The sequence below is a fragment of the Sus scrofa genome, chromosome X, assembly GCF_000003025.6.
Source record: "Sus scrofa isolate TJ Tabasco breed Duroc chromosome X, Sscrofa11.1, whole genome shotgun sequence".
In the NCBI taxonomy this organism is placed as follows: domain Eukaryota; kingdom Metazoa; phylum Chordata; class Mammalia; order Artiodactyla; family Suidae; genus Sus; species Sus scrofa.
The window spans coordinates 107,636,001-107,657,375 of NC_010461.5; the positions used below are offsets into that span (position 1 = coordinate 107,636,001).

Sequence of the window (21,375 nt, forward strand, 5' to 3'; positions counted from 1 at the left end):
AACAGGAAATTGTGAGAAAGGGATTTCAAGAAGGTTTAGTGATTGACATTGTCAGTATGGTAGAGAGGTCAGAGAAAAAGAAAGATGAGAAAATACTCCTGATTTGAGTAATTGGAAGATCTTTAGTGATTGACAAGGAGCTGTTCCATAATAGAGCCAGATTTCAAAGGGGTAAAGAAGAGAGAGAGAAGTCCCACATGGGAGACAGTGCATGTAGAAAATGCCCAGGAGAATTTTTGTGGTGAAATTAAAGGAGTAAAATAAATACTTAAGGGGGCTGGGACTATCGAAAGTCTTCTTATGGTAGACATGATCCTAAAATATTCTTATCTGAAGAAAAAAAATTTAACTAACAATCGCTAGTGCAGATGTAGAGATTAAATATTTTGGGTCAGGTCAAGGGTAATAGTGACAGGAACAAGAGTCTGATGAATACGAGAAAGGGTAGGTCCAAGAGCTAGGTAGAATGTTTGCTTTGGCAAATATGGAGGTGATATCTACTTCTTTGGAAAATAAAAAAAAATTGAGAAAAGAGGCCACCTAAAGGTACTAAAATATATGGAGATGGACAAATGGCCTTAAACTAGAAGCATTCTGAATTTTCAAGGAAACACAGTCTCTTCAGCAAGAGGTGCTGGGAAAACTGGATAGCTGCATGTAACTCAATGAAACTAGAACATACCCTACCACCATGCACAAAAATAAACTCAAAATGGCTTAAAGAATTAAACATAAGACACCATACGACTCCTGGAAGAGAACATAGGCAAAACACTCTCTGACATCAACCATACAAATGTTTTCTTAGGTCAGTCTCCCAAAGCAATAGAAATAAAAACAAAAATAAACCAATGGGACCTAATACACCTTACAAGCTTTTGCACAGCAAAGGGAACCACAAAAAAAAAAAGACATCCTACGGAATGGGAAAAAATAGTTTCAAATGATGCAACCGACAAAGGCTTAATCTCCAAAATATACAAACAACTCATACAACTCAACAGCAAAAAAAAGAACAACCCAATTGAAAAATGGGCAGAAGACCTAAATAGATGTGTCTCTAAAGAAGACATATGGATGGCCAACAAGCACATGGAAAAATGCTCTACATCACTAATTATCAGAGAAATGCGAATCAAAACTACAATGAGGTACCACCTCACACCAGTCAGAATGGCCATCATTATTAAGTCTGCAAATAAAAAACCCTGGAGAGGGTGTGGAGAAAAGGGAACACTCTACAATCTTGGTAGGAATGTAAATTGGTACAACCACTATAGAAAACAGTATAGAGGTACCTCAGAAAGCTCAATATAGAACTACCATATGATCCAGCAATCCTACTCCTGGGCATATATCTGGACAAAACTTTCACTGAAAAACATACATGCTCCCTTATGTTAACTGCAGCACTATTCACAATCGCTAAGACATGGAAACAACCTAAATGTCCAACAATAGATGAATGGATTAAGAAGACGTGGTGCATATACACAATGGAATACTACTCAGTCATAAAAAAGAACAAAATAATGCCATTTGCAGCAATATGGATGGAACTAGAGACTCTCATACTAAGTGAAGTAAGTTACTTATATCTGGAATCTAAAATATGGCACAAATGAACCTATCTACAGAAAAGAAACAAACTCATGGACAAGGAGAACAGACTTATGGTTGCCAAGGGGGAGAGACAGTGAGTGGGAGGGACTGGGAGTTTGGGGTTAGTAGATGCAAACTATTGCATTTGGAATGGATAAGCAATGAGGTCCTGCTGTATTGCACAGGGCAATGTTATCTAATCACTTGTGATAGAACATGATGGGGGATCATGTGAAAAAAGAACATATATAAATGTATAACTGGGTCATTTTGCTGCACAGCAAAAATTGACAGAACATTGTAAATCAAATATAACAAATTAAAAAAAAAGAAGGAAAAAATACCCTAAAAAAATTGTCTTCCATGCACTGACTGGTCTTGGCATGAATTTGTACAAGTAAATTCTGATCCTCAAGTTATTAATCTGTAAAATGCAAGATAGTGAGAATTATCAATGATTCATGTAAAGTTCTGAACATAAATGATATCCACTAGGAATGCGTTTTTATTTATTTCTTTTTTTAGGGCCATACCCATGGCATATGGAGGTTCCTGGGCTAGGGGTCGAATTGGAGCTACAGTTGCGGCCTACACCACAGCCACAGCAATGCCAGATCCTTAACCCTCTGAGCAAGGCCAGGGATTGAACCCTCAACCTCATGGTTCCTAGTCGAATTTGTTTCCGATGTGCCACCACAGGAACTCCACAACTATTGTTTTAGCAGTAACCACTCACCTCCTTTTTAAATCCTCTCACTTATTATAGACAACACTCTAATTCATATTTCTTTTTTTTTTTTTATTTTCCCACTGTACAGCAAGGGGGTCAGGTCATCCTTAGATGTATACATTGCAGTTACAGTTTTTTCCCCCACCCTTTCTTCTGTCTAATTCATATTTCACACACACCCATGCACACATATACACACATGTGCACACAGAGGCATGTATGCACAGAACTCTAAAACTATTTCTGTAACAAGCTAACTTTTCACTGCAGAGGACGTATTAAATATTCAAAGAAGTGTTCATGCCTGAGGTGCCTCAGTGACTTCAGCCATCCAGTTCAGGGATACAGACCAAGAACTATCCCCACTCACCTGGGTTCCAGTTCTAATTCCCTTCTCATGGGGAATGTTCAGAGGTTTGAGGCAATGATCTATGACTCTAGTTCTTCCCCATGCAAGGAGGCCTGGAATGCCCCACCCCTAGTGTCACCTCAATGTCCCCTTAACATCTTTTCCCCAAATGAGGCCTCTCCCTGACTTCGAATCATTGCTCTAAGTAGAAGCAATTCTGGGAGGGGAGATTCTAACCAAGGTGGACTGAGCCCCAGAGGGTAAGACAAATTTCAAAGACACCAAGTTGAATGTGGAGGCTCTAACCTTTGCCAGATTCTCCCTTACTCCCAAACCGGAACCTTGCAGCACAAGCCCTCTTGCTCTCTCTGTCCTTCTCTCACCCTCCCTCTCCCGAGTCAGGTGTCTCAAGCTCAGAAGATGTGAATTAGTTGCCATGGTAACCTGTGACTGCGCCTGATCGCCTCTTCTCTCAGCCAGTTCTAGGCCCTGGACATCTGTTCTCAGTTCACTTCTTCTAATGTTCCCAAATCTAAGCCTGGGATCATATGCCAAGTTCCACACTGTCTGTGTGCAGGTGGTACAGAGGTCATCGCCTGCTTCCAAGGTAAAAGGAACAAGAAAGAAGAAATGGAGTAACAGGCAAGCAGAGTGCTTTAAAGGAGTTCTCTGAGGACGAAGAGGCCAGGGACACTAATTTAAATTAATTAAGGTCTTCCTACCTGCCAGCCACAGTGATGTTCTGTCCTTTATTTCATTTAGTTCCCTCAAACGACTTTACCAAATAAGCACCATTATTCTGATATACCGTAGGGATGAAAGAAATGAAAATTCAAAGAGGCAAAGGGACTTGCCTAACATTGCAAAGTTGTGATTTCAACTTAGGCCTCATCCGAGTTTTAAAAACACATCTCATCGCATTACACTGTTGTATGGAAGGAACACAAGGGCTGCAGAGAAACCTTTCCTCCATCCACGTGCCTGTGAATCCTCACAGCCTCTCCCCACAAATCGGCCCACTCCTTCAAATGTCGCCCCTCTTAAGACATCACCTTCTCCTTCATAAACTCCTTTCTTTGTCTTCGATAACCTCTTTCTGCGATTCTGAGGCTCTCTACAATTTACCCCTGGCCAAATCCTCACTTTTCCCATATTCTCAGGTAGATCCCTGACTCCTCCTTCCTAGGGGGGCATCTCTCATGTCATGGGAAAAAAACCGGCATAGGCTAATTTTCCTGACATATGCAGAAAAGAGGATTCCAGGATTAGTTTCCTATGGTTCTAATTAAATTATTACAACATTTAGTAGCTTAAAGCCACACAAGTTTATTCTCTTATAGTTCTGGAGGCCAGAAGTCTGAAATTAGTTTCACTGAGCTAAAATCGAGGTGTCCGTAGAGCGGTTTCCCCTCCAGAGTCTCTAGAGGGGAGTGTTTCCTTGCCTTCTCCAACTCGAAGTTATGCATTCCTTGTAGTCCCTGGTTTGTGGCCACTCCTTCCATCTTCAAAGCCAGAAGTGTATCATCTTCACATTTTTCTTTGTTTCTGTCATGGCATCTTGACATCTTGCATCTCAAGATCATTAACTTAATCATACCTGCAAAATCTCTTTTGTTACATATCATTCAGTTTCCAGGGATTAAGACTTAGATATCTTTAGGGGCCATTACTCAACTGACCACAACATCCAAGATGCTCAATTGCACGCTTATAGCAGGGACTAGTCCTTCGTCTCTGGAATAGATGAACTAGGACTTCAAGAGTTAGAGACAGAATAGAAGACACAAGCCTGGATGAAGTTACAAGAGTGATGAAAACTTGAATTGTGTTGAAATGAAGTCAAGTACAGGGCTAGTAGTTCCTGCTTCCTGAGTCTTCCTGCAACGTCTCTTTACTTGCACACCACCCCTCCAGAGGGAGGTAAAGGAACGTAGGACTTAGAGGTGAGCATTTCTCCCTTTCTTTTTTTCTGAAATGATCGCCTTATTGTTCTTTTGTCTGGCCTGGGTGGTATCTCTAGCAGAGGAGGAAAGGCTGAGAATGTGGCTCCAGAAAGAGAGGTGACTAGAATGCCTCTCTAGGCGAACTCTCGTCTCCCTCTCCATCTCCACGTTACCTATCCCCTTCCCTAGCCTTAAGGCCCATGAGGCACCTCCTATTTGTTAGGAAGTTAAGGTACAATAAAGTGAATCCCAAGATAAGTAGAAAAGTGGAGAAAAGGAGGAGGTTTCCTTAGGAGACGTCCTCATGTCAGCCCACTTCTGGACAGAGAGAGGCCTTCTCCATCCAGCAGTCTGGGGGAGGAGAGGAAGTGGCGATGTCTGCCAAGCAGAGTGCCCACGAGCCAACAGAGTCATTTCCTGATAACAATAAGCTTCTTTTCCTTGGCACTAAATATTGCTACCTATCTAGGATATAGGGACCCTCAGGAACTTTCCCTTTCCACAAGATTCTCTGCCTGCCGATCATCACAAGGAATAGCTTTAATTGCATCTGGCAGGTCTGAGCTAAAGTCCGGTGAAGAGAGTGGAGAATAGGAATTTTGGGAGCTCAGGTTTTTGAAATCATGGAAACACTGGTTAGGATGGGAGTGTGGAAGCATGCCTGGCTCCAGACTAAATTGTCATGGTCTTGGAGTGTCGGCAACAGCATCATAAGCTCAGTGAGGTTTTGATTTATGAGCACCAGATGCACAGTTGTGCACTGATGTTTTTTGTCGAGTTAGCAGCTGGCTTCCCATATTTTGTTCCTGTTCCAGGACATCGTCTATTATATTGTTCAACGCTCCTCCTCATGACAAATTCTTCTCCAAGATTGCAGCCAGGAAAAAGTTTGTTTCTCCTAGTAAATGTGCCTGCTTTCTTTTGCCAGACAATAAAAGCAGTGAAACCCATCACACAGAAGTACCCCCGCTTCCGCACCCTTGCAAGAGGGTTGACAAAAACTCTCCAGCTGAATGAGTTCTGAGTCTGCTGAGAGGGGAAGTGTCAGGGGTGAGGAAAAAGCCCAGGGCAGCTCACAGAACTCACTCCAGACCAGGGAAGCAGGGCAAGCCGCAACTTCTGAAGAGAGGGACTGGCCAGCCATAGGCCAAGGACCTCACAGGGAATCTAGAGAATTCCCAGGCAACAATGATGACACCATCAAATTCTAAGATGAACCATGTTAGGACATTCTCCAGCAGAAAAATTAGAAAAAAATTGGGCCTGGCCGCCAGGGTTAGGAAGAGCCAGGAATATTTAGGAAACAGGCCTCAGATGTGTCTTCTTACTGAGTCTTAACTGATTTGTGAGAGACAAAGAAGCTCTGGGAACTGGTAGTACTCAGGCAGAAAAAAAGGCCTAATTGTCCCCGGGAAATCCAGGAAGATCTACTGATCTGAGGGCTTCACAGAAACGCCCTAAGCCTGCTGTGATGGGGTGTAAGAAATTTTTGACGTTCTAAATCCCACTAAGTCCCTAGACCAGTTCAACTATACTTTCGATATCCTTTTTAACTGATGCTTGATTGTTTTCGCATACTGAAAATGTGGGGGGGGGTTAGTTTATTTTGTTTGTCCCTATCTCCTTCCCTTTGCACTTCTTTTATTCTTTGCTAACAGATTTTAGCCTAGTTGTACCAAGAATTTCCCAAGTGTCAGCCATTTCAATTTTTTTTTTTTTTTAAGAACGGGAATAAATAAGCATATAGATATATGATGTTTTATTTGTGGGCTTGTTCATTTCCTCCTCTGCCCTTGCTTGGATTTAATCTGGAAGAGGTTATTGACCTCGACTCAGTCCTGCTCCCCTTGCTTGGGCAGATTGTTTGCTTTTGGCCATAAGGGGCGCCTGGGCAAGTGTTTGCCCTGCTAGTAACCTGTGGAGTCACTGCTGCAAAGGAAAGTATCTCATTTTGTTAGATGCTTTTATTACCTATGGCATCACAATAACATTTTCCTCTGGTTTCTTGCCTTGGGAACACCTAATGGCAAGATGCTTTTGATACTTCAGTAACTAAAGCTCCTTTAATGGGGTTCCTGATAGACCTGCCTTGTTTTGTTCTATAGTGAAAAATGTTACAAGAAAGTTGCAGTATATATTTTGTTTGTAACGATGCCTTAAGCTATTAAGGCCATTTGTTATTTTCTGAAAGGAAGAGAGATAATGCTCGCTAATAAAATTCACCCCACTGCAGGTCGCTCTAAGTTTTTTCCCTACAAAGTGTTCCGGAGCTCTCGTCCATCTGCCTCTCTTCTTCATCTTTGTCCTTGTGAGATGCGGAGGGGGCACGGCTTTTCTAAAGCTGGGGCATTGGACTCTGTCGGCATCTCAAATAAGTCGCAAGGAAGAGCCAGCTTAATGCAAACTGCACCCCCCTTTTGTCGTTCCCTCTCCTGGCCCTGGCTTCCTTGTTTGCTCCTCCTTGTCAGCAGAGTCCAGCCTCCTTGGGCCACTAATTCTGGCATCGCCCTGAAGACCCTGTCTTTTAGTCTATTCCTGCTCCCTATCCAATATTCAGGCATTGAAGTTCCCCTTAACCCAATTTCTCCCCAAATTGAAAATGCAAATGTGCCGGCTTTATTGTCTGTATGTATTAAGCTTCTACAAGAGGCTTTGTGTTAGGCACAATGCTCTCTATGGGGCAGGACAGAAAGGTGGGGGTGAGGGAGCAGAATGGCCTTTGAACTCTCATGGGTCAGCAGCTGGAGTGTTTTGCACTATTCAGGCCTGCGATGGGGTAAGAAGAGCAGAGGGGGTAGATGGGGACAGAAGCAGGGAGGACAACTGTGGGCTCCATCGTGAAGCCAAAGGGAATTGAACTGGAGAGTCAAAAGCCAGCTCCGGGAGAGGACGCTGTGATTTCCAGCTCACCCCAAGTCTCCGGACACAAAACTGTTCATAATTCTATTGTCAGAATGATTTCAGCTCCCAGTAATAGGAGGACCACACAGAAGACGATGCCAAGAGGGAAAGGCTGAGGGTTTCTCATCGTCCTTTCACAGCAAATCCAAGATGCCAGGAAACATACTTTTCCCCAGACATAATAATGTGTGACGTTACACACAGGGACCTGAGGCCAGTTACACCTGTGTGGGGATCTCTGGCGACTTTGTGTACGAATAGTTCACCTGTAATCCTAATGGCAGTTGTTTGTTTCTCTAGCTTCTACTTTTAAAAAGCCCCTGGAAGTTTGACAATGTAAAAGTTTCCACTTTACCATTTGATAGATTAAACCTACTCTAGAGGGGCTGAAGTTTTATAATCCCTATCTGACTGGACCCAAGTGTGCGAAACAGAAAGCTTTTCACAGGGGCAAGCAGGGATGGTGGCGGTGCGCAATACGCGGATCAACACCCGGCTTCTTTTAACAAAACATAAAAGCTATTTCCAGCTGAAATTCTCAGAAACACTATAGGAAATTAGTATGACTGATTGATGTGATCTCATCTAATAGAAATGAGAGTCGAAGTTTTATCCCTCTAGAACAGATGATTAGAGACAAATGAGGGGCAGGTTCCCATGGCAACCATGTGGCTATCTCAGACCCAAAAGAGGCCTCTGGAGGGGAAGCTTTGAGAAGGAATATGGGGGTTTTTTTTGTTTTTTTTTTTTAAGGGAAGAGACAGTATACCTTTGTCTTTTAGGGACATCGTGGAATGCTTAGGGAATTAAAGTGATGTGGAGGTACCTTTAGAGTTGTTGTGTGAGTCTTGGGGAATGATTTTGAACACTCTTCCAATCTCTTGATGTGAGAAGAGCATCCCTCCATTTGGTTAGGCCTCTTACTCCAACTCCCTTTGAGGAGGGTCATAACTGAGAGGACAGGGGAATCTACGGACATGACTGCAAACCCACATGGGGCCATGCTGGGTGTCAGTATCAGGTAAATCCATCATCTTCAGACCCTTCCTTTCTTAGCATAGACCTACTTTCTCTGCCTTGAACTCATAGCCAACCATTCTAGCCCATCATGGGGTTGGGAGAATCTTTGGGGCGGCAGTGTTTGTGCTGAGGGCGATATGGCAGGATATCACACCTCCTTTTGTGAAGGGGTATGGCTGACATCTTCCTGCTGATTTCCTCTTAGTAGATCAGGGTCCAATTTCATGGCAGCCATCATGGATAGGAGTAAAAGTCAAAGCCAAGGGAGCTCTGCTCTTCTTACTCTAAGGACTTTTCCAGCTTACCCTGGCCATTTTTTTTTTTTTTAGCTTTTTAGGGCCAGACCTGCGGCATATGGAGGTTTCCAGGGTAGGGGTTGAATCAGAGCTGTAGTTGCCAGCCTACACCACAGCCACAGCAATGCAGGATTGGAGCCATGTCTGTGACCCACACCGGAGCCCAAGGCAATGCTGGATCCTTAACCCATTTAGCGAGGCCAGGGATGGAACCCTCATCCTCATGGATGCTAGAGTTTGCCACCACTGAGCCATGATGGGAACTCCCTCCCCTGAGCACTCTTTTTTTTTTTTTTTTTTTTTTTTTGCCTTTTCTAGGGCCACTCCCGCGGCATATGGAGGTTCCCAGGCTAGGGGTCTAATCAGAGCTGTAGCCACCAGCCTACGCCACAGCCATAGCAATGTGGGATCCAAGCCACGTCTGCAACCTACACCACAGCTCAAGGCAACGCCAGATCCTTAACCCACTGAGCGAGGCCAGGGATTGAACCTGCACCCTCATGGTTACTAGTCAGATTCGTTAACCACTGCGGCACAATGGGAACTCCTCCCCTGACCACTCTTAAACGACAACTTCTACCATATCAAAATCTCTCTGCTGCCTTCCTCTTCCCTCCCTTCACAAGTAAAGTTTTCATGGTCTTCTATTTTTTTTTTTCCTTTCTCCAGATTTCCCTGTTTTCACTTCTCCTTGGTTCCGCCCCTTGCTCCTTCCTGTCCCCGTCTTCCTCCCACATGTAGTCCCAAGAACTTTGTTGACATCTGAGATGTCAGATTTGATGAGATGTCAGATTTGATGAAATGTCTGCCCCTGAAATCACAGAGGCCCTAAGGGATTCCTAATCTAGATCAACAGCATCATGGAAGGAAACAGATAAACGATAGGGTGTAACATTTTCTAAATTTCTGTTCTATGCCTTCGCATATGCTAACTCACTGTATCTGAAAAATAGCCCAGCAGAGTAGACTTTATGAATCATTCCCATTCTACCGGTGATGAAACCAAGGTTCTCAAAATTAAAATGACTCTCCAAGAAATTAGAGCTTAGAAGTGCAGAATCAGGATTTGCATTCTTGTCCTCTGGCTCCAAATCTGGTTCTTCTTCCACTCCTTAGGAGATTATGGGAGTTTGAGGCCAATGTGTTACCAAGAGAAGATATGGTTGCTGTCTCCTGAAGGCTGCTGATGTGTGGGAGAGGGCTCTTCAAAGACTTATTCTGTTCAACTGTTACAGCTCCGGGAGCTTTGCAGCCATGTTTGAACTTGAGGCCTCGAATCTGTTTTCACCCAGGGTGATAGCAAGTAATTCATTCTCAGTCTCCCACAGGAGAATATCCTGTTCCCACTATAGGCCCTGGATGACCTGAGTCAGGAGTTCTGGCCACTCGGGCTCCTTGATTTCTATTCAATCATTCATTCCTTTATTTACACATTCATTCATTTGCTCAACTCCATTGAGTGTATCTCAGGTACCAGACACTTTGGAAGGAGTTGCGGATCCATTGATGATCAAGCCATAATCTCTGCTTTGCTGTAGATTTTCTGGAGTATTCAGAGACTTTGGTGGATAATGGCAATGCGATATGGTAGGAATGGTGATACAACTATGACTGATTTGCAGCATGGAAACTTTGGCCAGAGTCGGGGAATGAGGCCAGTTGTGAAGGTTTATCTTTGTAGGAATCAACCTTTCTTGGCTCCCAGGTACCCACATTCCCCTTCCTTCCTCAGGTTCTTATGTGTAGCAAATATTCAAAGTCACTTCTTTATTTTCTAAATAGGACTTTTGTGTGTGTGGGTTGGGGGAGGTACATTCATCGTATGAATCATCAATCAGTGTCTTTAAAGAAAAATATAAGCCCAAATGCTCTTTCTTATTGAAATTCTGGGAAATATACTAGGAAATTAGCCTACAACTGACTAATGCAATCCCTTCTAACACAAATAGTCCTGTGCTAATATATCTGATCAGTCTAGAGAGCTTAGATTGCCTTGGTACAAAAAGGAGTAAGTGGGATGCAATTTTTTTTACTAACCTGCTTTGTAAATAAATGTCCCTGCATTAGAACATGATCTTTAAGTGCTCTCCTCTATACAACCCCCTTCCTGTGTCCTTCTCCCTGGGGGTAAATGCTCATATGCACAGCAGTGACCTTTTCTTCTCTCTAATCTCCTCTTTGAAAGCTTGTTTTCTCTAGCTGTTTTTCTTGGAACAGACCTGATACAGAAATTCACACTGCAGTGTAGATGGATGAAAACAACTGAATGTTGTACCTTTTATAAGGCATTTGCATCTTAATGAAGACGAGTCACTCAATTTGGAGACATAAATTCTTCTTTTAAAATTGTCATGCTCACAATTCACTTTTTTAGATACCCAGGAACAAGTCCCCCAGCCCCAGATCTTTGACTTCAAATTCTAATGGGAAAATTTCAGGCACCAGTACATTTGACCTGAGGGAAATATTTTGGAGTAAAAGAGGCTGTTTCATTTCCCTATCAAATCCCAACTCTGGCACGCTGCTTGGGGTGACATCTCTAATTTCTCCTCCCTTCTGGAAGTACTTTTGGCTCAGCTCATCTCTATTCCTTTGCAGTCAGTCATTGCAGTCCATGCAGAGTGGAGGTAGGAACTGAAGAAGATCGGCTTCCATCATCTTTAAGGTATGAATTTGGAAGATATTATGACTGTGTAATTGAACGACTGACCTGATTCTGGTTGGCTTGTTAGGGTGAAAATCAGCCTTTCCTCGCACACACGTTCTGTGGGGAGGTAAGCTCATGTATCAGCTCACATGCACATGTGATTACATGTGGGGGGATTGCTGAAAGATGAGTGATGATAATAATGGCTTACCATGCTTTAGACACTGCGCTACTGGAGTTATATATCCTCAGAACCTCCATATGAAGCAGGTATTTTTATTTTATTTTCTTAACTTGCCTTTTTTAGGGCCACACCTGCGGCATATGGAAGTTCCTAGGCTAGAGGTTGAATCAGAGCTGCAGCTGCCAGCCTATACCACAGCCACAGCAACGCCAGATGCAAGCTGTGTCTGCAACCTACACCCCAGCTCAAGGCAACACCGGATCTTTAACCCATTTAGCGAGGCCAGGAATCGAACCTGCATCCTCATGGATACTAGTCGGGTTTGTTACTGCTGAGCCACCACGGGAACTCCTATTATTGCCATTTTAAAGATGAAGAAGCTGAAAACCAGATACATTAAATAAATTTCTTCGGATCACTCAGTAAGTGTAAGAGGGAGCATTTGAATTTCAGTCTTGATCCAGAGCCTGTACTTTTAATCATAATACTGCTTTTCCATGGGCGTGGATGAATGGATAAAGTTGAATATTCCAAGCTGGAAGGAGATACACGTCTGAACGATGTCCTCAGGTAAGAATGGACAAGATGTGCCCCGTGGACAGTGTCCATGCGACTTAAGAGGCAAGAATTCTTGCAGGGTAGTAGGGAAAAGAATTCCTGCAGTAGTTGTCTGGGGGCTATGTTGTGGAGGGTCCAGAATGTTGATCCAAAGAATGAATCTTTTATCCTTTATCTAGTACTTCAATTCTTAAAGGCCAGGATTCAGGGGCTAAAGAAGTTTTCAGAAAGTATAAATGAAAATATTTTCAGAATTGTACAGAGGAATTTGGAGATAAGTCAAAATACTAAAGCCAGAACAGAAACATATTTAATAAAAGTAATCATTCAGCAGCATGAAGCGTTAGATGAGGTCTATTGTGGATTGTTTTCCCTTTGCACATCACAGAGAAAACATCCAGTATTGTGATAACCAAGGTAATTTGTCCTAAGGTTAATAGGTGGTAAGAAAAAAAAAAAGGATGTTTTGTTGTGTTCCATCCTACAGGGGCCAAAAGGTTCTGTTTGGCTTATATCACATTTACAAAGAAAGTACTGGTCTAAAATTCCCAAATGGCAAGCCTGGTAACGTCACAAAATGACTTCTATTGTTGGATGCAACAGGAGAGATTCTGGGTAATAACGGAGATGACTACCTGTGTGGCACTCCCTGGCCTGGGAGACCACGGATCTGGATTCCAATTCCAGTTCTACTACTAATTAACTGTGGGACCTGAAGACCATCACCCAGTTTCTCCTAAGCTCTGATTTTTTCACTCATAAAATGTGAGAGCTGCACATCTTATAACTGCCCTCTCTGCCACTTTTTTGTATGTGTATTTATTTTTTAAATGTATTTTATTACATATAAATGTATAGCTGATTTACAATGTGTTAATTTCTGCTGTATAGTAAAGTAACTCGGTTGTGTATGTGTATATTCTCTTTCATATTCCTTTCCATTATGGTTCATCACAGGATATTGAATATAGTTCCCTGCGCTATACAGTAGGACCTTGTTTATCCATCCTATATACACACTACTTCGCATCTACTAATCCCAAACTCCTAATCCTTCCCTTTTCCACCCATCTCCCCCTTGGCAACCACAAGTCTGTTCTCTATGTCTGGGAGGCTGTTTTATAGAGAGGTTCATTTGCATCATATTTTCACTAGTAATATGTAGGTCTTTTCTCACTGTAAAAAATGTTAAGCAATACCAAAGCCCCCCTTCAACTTCTTACTTCATCTCTTCCAAGATGGAAATTAAATTTTTAGCATAGTCTAAAGATTGTTATGTATCTATAGACATATAGATATATGTACATAGTTTTATGGGAGATGATTGTTATGTATCTATAGACATACAGATATATGTACATAGTTTTATGGGAGTCATTTTAAAAATAAATGTTATCAGACTATACGTGTTGTTCTGCAGGTGGCTTTTTTTCATTCAACAGCATGCCTTTGGGATATTTTCATGTTGGTACATATAAACCTGTCTCATTTTTTTTATAACTGGTGCATAGTGTGCATATACTATCATTTGCTTAGCTATTTTCTCACTAATGAATAAATAGGTTGTTTACAAAGGATCACAATTACAATGCTGCAATAGACAACCTTAGACATCTTCGTATACAGATGTGCAAGTGTTTCCTTAGGGAATATGCTCTGACATGGAATTTCTGGGTCTGAATATTTCAGTTTTATTAAGTGCTGTCAAATAGTTCTGTAAACCAAGCTACACACATGCTAGCAGTTTCATTGCAACTTTATTAACACTGTTTCATTTGCCAGTCTTATGGGTGAAAATGGCATCTCTGGTTATTTGTAAATTTGAGCAGTTTTTCCACTGCTCATTGTCACTTTGCATTTCTTTTTTTTTTTTTAGTTTGGGTCAGATGCTCATTCATATCCCTTTCCCATTTATTCTAATAGATGTTGGCTTTTTTTTTTCATTTTTTGACATTGATATAGAGGATAACTTTATTTTTGTATAAATGCACATGTTTATAACTTTAAATCATAACTAAATTGTAATTATGCAGTTGTAGACTACAATCTCATTTCTTAACTTTGTTTATGGTAACTATCATTGCCCAGAAGTTAAAAAATCCTGACCCTGTCAAATTTCTCTCTTTTAAAAGGATTTCCGGATTTTAAGTCTTGCTTAAAAAGTCTTTCTCCCTTTTTAAATGGTTTCTACCAGATTTTCTTCTAATATTTTAATAGTTTTGCTTTTCAGTATAGCTCTTTAATTCATTTGAAATTTATGTTGTTTATATAGTATGGTAGAGATTTTCTGTCTTTGTCTCTAGTGTCACTTAATTTCTGTGTATGTGTGTCTGCATATACTTTTTCCCAACCACCAATGTTTATCAGAATTCATCCTCTCCCCACTGATTTGCTTCCTAATTAATCATATGCTGAATTTCCAGTTATTTACATAGATCTGATTTAGGAACCTGTGTTATACTTCATCGATCTCTTTGATATTCTTATATCAATACTATGCTATCAGAATAGCTACTTTTTGTTAACACATTTTGATATCTGATAGAATAACCCCCCCTTTTTTTTTCTTTTCCAAAATTGTCTTTGTTATTTTCATGTAGTTTCTTTTCTGGGTGAGTTTTAGAATCAGATTCAGATTTTATAAAAATTCCTACATGGAATTTTGTTGTAATTGCATTTAATTTATAGAATAATCTGAATAGAAATGACGTTTCTATAAAAGTGATTCATCCCTATTGTAATTCTCCAGGAAAATTGTAATTCTCTTCATTTATTCAGTTAGTTAAAGACCTTTAGTAAAGTGTTAGAATTTTCTTTATATAGGTTTTGAATATGTCTTATTAGCTTTATTCAGGTTTGAGTATTTTATTACATTTCTTCTTGAGTACTTCATTTTTTTCCTATTATAAATTAGATCCATTTCCCTATTACATTTTCTAATTGGTTGCTTCATTGACTTTAATCATTCAGCAAATATTACTTGAGTGCCTATAATGTGCCCAAAGGCCCTGGGGATTAAAAAGGGGAAAAAAAAAAAAGCACTCTTTCTTTTTGAGTTTTAGTAAGGTATCATTGTTTTACTTGGCTTTTTCAAGGTAAACTTATATTTTTGTCTCTTCTGTCTTAATATTTCTATTTCTTACTTATTTTTCTCGTACTGTTGCATTGACTTAGACTTCCAGTACAATGTCGAATAAAAGCAATTATAATCCTGCTGTATAGCACTGGGAACTATATCTAGTCACTTATGATGGAGCATGATAATGTGAGAAAAAGAATGTATATATGTATGTGTGACTGAGTCACCTTGCTGTACAGTAGAAAATTGACAGAATACTGTAAACCAGCTATGATGGAAAAAATAAAAATCGTTTAAAACAAAAGCAAAAAAAAAAGCAATTATAGTTTGCATTCTTTTCTTTTGTTTCTGACTTTTATGGAATTTCTTCAATTTCATCATTAAATGTGATACTTGCTGTATATTTATGGTAGATACTTTTCACAAATTAAGGCTATTTCATCCTCTTCCAACTATACCTAAGTTTTTTGTTAGGAAAATGTATGTTAAACAGGTCTATGTACAATGCTAAGGTATGTTGCCAAAAGTTCATCTGAACCTAAAGTTCCATGGAATCACTCCTCTGAATGAATTTCAAATTATTCAGTCACATATTGACACTGATAGAGACTGTTTTAAAGTTTGTTTATTTGTTCATTTGGTTTTTAGCAAAGACTCTACTTATTAGTATACGCACTTAGGTAGTAATTTTTTTTTGTCTTTTTTTTTCTTTTGTCTTTTGTTGTTGTTGTTGTTGTTGTTGCTATCTCTTGGGCCGCTCCCGCGGCATATGGAGGTTCCCAGGCTAGGGGTTGAATCTGAGCTGTAGCCACCGGCCTACGCCAGAGCCACAGCAACACGGGATCCGAGCCGCGTCTGCAACCTACACCACAGCTCACGGCAACGCCGGATCGTTAACCCACTGAGCAAGGGCAGGGACCGAACCCGCGACCTCATGGTTCCTAGTCGGATTCGTTAACCACTGTGCCACGACGGGAACTCCCTAGGTAGTAATTTAATCAAAGTTCTAAAAAATTTTAAAGAGTGTAAACATGGCTGAATCATATATAAGAGCTCTGAGGAAACACAGAAAAAAAAATGCCAGTAAAATTTTAGTGGAGATATCAAATAAACTATAAGGTAGAAATTAAACTCCAAGGCAATAAAAACAGCCTTAGAAAAAGAGAAATGAAAGTCCTTGAGACTAATTAACCCAAAGGACCGCATTCAACTGGTAAATGAGGTGTAATCAACATGAATAAGCATAACTTGGAAATATGTTACAACCGTAAGCTCATTGCAGTGAATAAAAACATTTTATTAATACTAAAAGAAAATCTACTAAAATATGCGCCATGTTGGGAATGGCTGGGTTCAAGAAATAATTTGGAGCCTTAATGAGGTGATGATATAATTGTTGTTAATTACATTACTAAATAACCTACTATTAAGCCATGTTTATTTCATAGGAAAAACCTTATTTGTCATGACTCCTCCTGTATTTTTCTTTAATACGTTGCTGGATTTGAAGTGCTAATATTCTATTTAGAATTCTGGGAGTTCCCGTCGTGGCGCAGTGGTTAACGAATCCGACTAGGAACCATGAGGTTGTGGGTTCGGTCCCTGCCCTTGCTCAGTGGGTTAAGGATCCGGCGTTGCCGTGAGCTGTGGTGTAGGTTGCAGACGCGGCTCGGATCCCGCGATGCTGTGGCTCTGGCGTAGGCCGGTGGCTACAGCTCCGATTCAACCCCTAGCCTGGGAACCTCCATATGCCGCAGGAGCAGCCCAAGAGATAGCAACAACAACAACAAAAGACAAAAAGACAAAAAAAAAAAAAAAAGAAAAAAAAAAAAGAATTCTGCATCTATGTTCATAAGCAAGATTGGCCCCACAGCTTTCTTTTTTCTGCTATATTTGTCCAATCAAAGTTTTGGAATCGAAGTTATACTAGACTTGCAAAATGAATGAAAAATATTTCCTTTTTTCTCTGTGCTCCAGAATATTTTATAGTGAATGAGAGTTATGTGTTACTTAAATATTGCCATAACTTGTCCATTTAAGCTTTGAGGCCCCTTGCCTTTTTTTTTAGTGTTAGATCTATGATTGCCTTTCATATTATTGTTCCATTCAGGTTTTCTACATCTTTCCGAGTCAATTTTAGCAATACATCTTTTCTTGGAAAATAATTCATTAATTATTGACTTTCAAAATTTTAGTGTCATAAAATAATGCATAACTGCATTTAATCCAGTAAATATCCTTCATATATGTATTTATTTTGTTTATTGTTTCAAACATTTATACCTTCTATTTTCCTTCTTCAGACTTTTCCAAAAGTTTACCTACTTTAATAGCCTTCTCAAATAAACTATTTTAGGTTTTCTGGATCAATATTACCTCTTTTTGTTTGTTTTGTCCTTCTCAAAATGTATTTGAATTATGTTTTTATATTTATATTTTTTACTTTTTCTGAGTTAAATTTGTTGTTCTTTAACTAACATCTTGAAGTTTCTAATTTATTTGGGCTGCTTTCTTTGAGTGTCATTTTGGCCATGCTCTATAGATATTGCTATATGATGCTTTCATTCCTGTTCATTTCTAAATAGTTGGCAGTTTTAATTTTGATATTTTGCTTTAACCTAGAGTCATTGAGAGGAAATTTTTAGATTTTGTAGAAATTGTTAAAAATTCTTTTGGTTAACTGTTACCATTCATTTCTAATTGCATTGATATGTGTTCAGAGTGTGTAGCCTCAATGTTCTCTGCTTTTCCTAATTTGTTGAATTTTTTTTTTGTAACCGTATATGTGAGCAAATTTTATGCAACACCTATATATGTTTAAGGAATGGCAATTCTCTATTGGATGCATTCGTGGATATATCTATTGTATCAAACTTATTAGTTGTATTCTCGGAATTCATTTTTATTTATGTGTCTATTTGATTTGTTACTGAGTTTCTGAGAGAATGGTATATAAAAGTTTCCTGTTAATGTTGCAGTTTGCCAATTTCTTCTTGTTTTCCTATCCAGGTTTATTTCATTTGTTTCAAAGTTACGTTCTTCTGAAAAGACTAATAATTAGTACATCCCCCTGGTGGGTGGTACAAATAAGAAATATTTCTCTTTTCCTTTTTGACTTTTGTCTATGTTTTGTTTTGCTTGATATTACTATTTTTGCACCTACTTTATTTTCCTTAGCATTTTCTTCGTGTATCTCAATTTATTTTCAAGTCTCATGTGTTATTTTGTTTAAACAGGAAAAGGTTAGATTTTGTTTATTTGTCCAACCTGAGGTTATCTGTCTTTTATTATTATTATTAGTAGTAGTAGTAGTATTTTCTTTTTCAGATGCACCCATGGCATATGGAAGTTCCCAGGCCAGAGATGGAATCCAAGCTGCATCTGCCACCTCCCCACAGCTGTGGCAATGCCAGATCCTTAACCTACTGTGCCAGGCTGAGGATCAAACCTGCAACACCACAAAGACAAGCCATCATTAACCCACAGCACCGCAGCGGGAATTCCTATCTGTCTTTTAATGAGATTTTTTTTTTTTTTTAATGGTCCCACCCAAGGCATGTGGAAGTGCCGGCCAGGGACTGAATCCTAGCCACAGCTGCGATCTACCCTGCAGCTATGGCAACCAATCCTGCATCCTTTAACCCTCGCAACCAGGCGGGCATCAAATTTGCACCTCTGCAGCGACCTCTGCAGTCAGATGCTTAACCCATTGTGACACAGTGAGGACTCCAATGAGAAGATTAAATCACTTAGATGTAATGTGATTCTTGATACTTGTGATTACCCTTGCCATCTTATTTTCCTTTTCCTTTTTTTATTTCTATTTATAGTCTTTTTAGGGTCGCACCTTGGCATGTGGAAGTTCCCACGCTAGAAGTCCCAAACGGAGCTACAGCTGCTGGCCTGTGCCACAGCAACAGGGAATCTAAGCCACGTCTCCAACCTACATCGCAGCTCACGGCAAATGCAGGATCCTTAACCTGCTGAGCAAGGCCAGGGATCGAACCCAAATCCTCATGGATGCTAGTTGGGTTCGTTACCACCGAGCCACATGGGAACTCCCTTACCTTTTCTAATTATAAAATTTTGTTTTTTCCTTTCCAGCAACTTATCGGAAATAGCATTTTCTGTGTTTTATTTTTGTTCTCTAGTAGGTTTTTTGGGGAAGTTTTATATTTCATATTCTAGTTATTCCCCTTAACTTCTTTAAAAATATTTAAACATTTATTGCCCTTAGCTTATAGAATTTGCAATTATTTACTCATCCCGTAAAAGACAAGAACCATAGCAATAGCTTACCTTCCTTGTTTCTTCTAAATCCCATAATTTTCAATGTAGAGATCATCTGGGATTTAGCTCTGTATTGTTAATATTTTTTCAATCAATAATTATTTAGGTTTTATTATAATTTTTACTGGCTTCTTTTACCACCATTGTTTCTTTTACTGCACATCATTCCCTTGGGCTTATGTTTCATTTTGCTAGAGTACATCCTCCAATAATTCATCCAAAGGTAAATTACAGTTGACAAAATATCTGAATCTCTGCATTCTCAGGGAAAACTACCATCGTTTTTTACAGCCCCCAACTCTCCAATTTAAATGTTGTTCTTTTTTCCCTGAGTATAATATCCTTACTTCCAAATTATTTTTGTCATCAGTTTGAAGCTAATCCATAACTGTTTTCTAACCTTGACTATTGATAATGAGCGATCTCATGCTAGCTTGCTTCTCATTCCTGTGCAGGTGGCCTATTTATTGCTTTGGGGCCTTTCACAGATTTTGTTTTTTCTAGTCTGGGAGTTCTGAACCTTCATGACGTATCTTAGGTATGGATACTTTTTTTTTTTTTTAAAGCTAGCTTTCCCAGTGATTGGTATGTGCTTTTTATTTGAAGATTTTTGTCTTTCCTCAAATCTGAGAAATTTCATGCTATTCTTGTTTGCCAGATCAATTTTTTCCTTCAATATTCTTTTTATTCTTTAACTCCTATACTCTGTTTCTTTGAGGAGGGCATTAGTCCTCATTCTTGAGTTTAGTGACTCTGTTTTGCGGTGCTAGTTTCCGCCAAATGTTTGTGGATTTTTGCTTAGTGCTCATCTTGGGTTTTGAGAAGCCCTGTTTGCCTCTAGAAGATGTTTCTTTTTCCCACAGCCTGCACGCTTGCCAAGAGACTGAGAACGGACAGGGCATATGGCTGAATGGAATGTGTAAGTCATTCATCGTCTGGGCATAGAGGCAACCTGCTTCTCATGAGTTCCTTTAACCACGTGGGTTTCTGCCTTGCTTGTCTAACCCAAGCCTCTGTAATAGCTGTTCCAGCCTGGGACAGTTGGGCAGAGGAGAATTAAGCAATCAACCCACTCCGATGTTCAAAATGGGATACTCTAACAAATAATGGTTTTCCTGTGGCTTCCGTATACTACCTGTATCTTTTTCCTCTGGGCTTGGAGATGGCCTGGACCCCTACCCACCTCATTCAGCCATCCTTTCCTACGTATGTTTTAGGCAGTACTTTTCTCCATTAATCTTATACTTTCCACCCTAAGCCTAAAAAGGATTCCTCGAAATGTATGTTTTTTTTGTTTTTTTGTTTTGTTTTTGTTTTTGTTTTGCTATTTCTTTGGGCCGCACCTGCAGCATATGGAGATTCCCAGGCTAGGGGTCGAATCGGAGCTGTAGCCGCCGGCCTACAACAGAGCCACAGCAACACGGGATCCGAGCCGCGTCTGCAACCTACACCACAGCTCACGGCAATGCTGGATCCTTAACCCACTGAGCAAGGGCAGGGACCGAACCCGCAACCTCATGGTTCCTAGTCGGATTCGTTAACCACTGCGCCACGACGGGAACTCCTCGAAATGTATGTTTTGCAAATTATACTTATTTTTTAAATTTCTGCTTAGAGATAATAATTTTAAATATATATTTCCTGCCATTTATGAGGATTTGGACAGAAAACCAGACATGTGTGCCCAGTTCATCTTCAGTCACTGTCTACAGGAATAGGCTAGCAATGGGCATCCTTTCCTCTCTCCCAACTACAATCCCACCTCCAATACAGAAG

At 40.2% G+C, this 21,375-nt stretch overlaps 1 long non-coding RNA gene across 1 annotated transcript in view; it reads left to right on the forward strand.

The window, feature by feature from the left end:
- Positions 1 to 11,778, forward strand: part of LOC110257808 — a 50,474-nt gene extending 38,696 nt beyond the window's left edge. The window contains exon 4 of the long non-coding RNA XR_002340805.1: positions 11,440 to 11,778. This is a non-coding gene — a long non-coding RNA (uncharacterized LOC110257808). The remainder of the gene's footprint in view (positions 1 to 11,439) is intronic.